This window comes from Camelina sativa, chromosome 12, assembly GCF_030686135.1.
Source record: "Camelina sativa cultivar CO46 ecotype springtype chromosome 12, ASM3068613v1".
In the NCBI taxonomy this organism is placed as follows: Eukaryota; Viridiplantae; Streptophyta; class Magnoliopsida; order Brassicales; family Brassicaceae; genus Camelina; species Camelina sativa.
Window position 1 is genome coordinate 34,008,027 of NC_141891.1, and position 929 is coordinate 34,008,955.

At 43.5% G+C, this 929-nt stretch overlaps 1 pseudogene; it reads left to right on the forward strand.

Annotated features, from left to right (window-relative positions):
- Positions 1–624: 624 nt before the first annotated feature.
- LOC147933030 (small nucleolar RNA R71) lies at positions 625–725 on the forward strand (annotated as a pseudogene).
- The last annotated feature ends 204 nt before the right edge of the window (positions 726–929 follow it).

The window sequence follows — 929 nt, forward strand, 5'->3', positions numbered from 1 at the left end:
TCCAGCTTCCCATTGAAAGTCACTGTCATTTGCTCTTGACCTTGCAAAAGCTGCTCAAGCATAGCTTCCATCTTACTAGTTTCAGCTGACTTAGGAGGTGGAGACTGATATGAATTATTGCCATAAGTCCTTGTGAATCCACTGTTTTGTTGCTGCTTCTGATATTCAGGTTTGGGTGTAAAACCAGAAGAGTTGCCCTGAAAGTTACTGCGCTGGCTGTTTCCACTGTAAGGCCTGCTACCTTGCTGATTTCCAAACCGCTGTCCCTGATTCCCATAGACATAGTTCACCTCTTCTTCCTCATGATTTCCTTGATCAGGTTCTGGCTCATATGTCTCAACTTCAGCAGCAAAGTGAACAGATTTCTTACCCACAAGGAGACTATGCACTGAATCCAGCTTAGCATTAACAGAAGCTAATTGGTTTGAATCATATCTTCCATGTAATCTCTTCCTTTCAGCATCTGCTCTCTTAGTACTATTGCTAGCAGCTAAGTTCTCAATCAACAATTCAGCATCTACTGGTAATCTTGTCTTGAAATTCCCATGACTTGCAGCATCTAAAGCCAACTGATACTCCCAGTCACACCCTCTGAAGAAGATACTTAGCAGTTGAACCTTTGAGAAACCATGGTGTGGACAGTCCCTTTGGTAAGCCTTGAATCTCACCCAAGCTGCTTTGAAAGCTTCATCTGGTCTTTGCTTGAAAGAAGACAGCTTGATTCTCAACTCATCTGACATTGCATCATCATAGAAGTAGTTGAGGAAGGCCTTGACATCACGCCAACTTGTCAATGATCCAGCTGGCAGCTGTTTCAACCATTGAGATGCTTCTCCTGCAAGTGAGTACGGGAAGAGTTTGCAGAAGATGTAGTCCTCAGTCACCCCATTAGCCTTGATGCTAGTCACCAAATCCTCAAAATGCTCAAT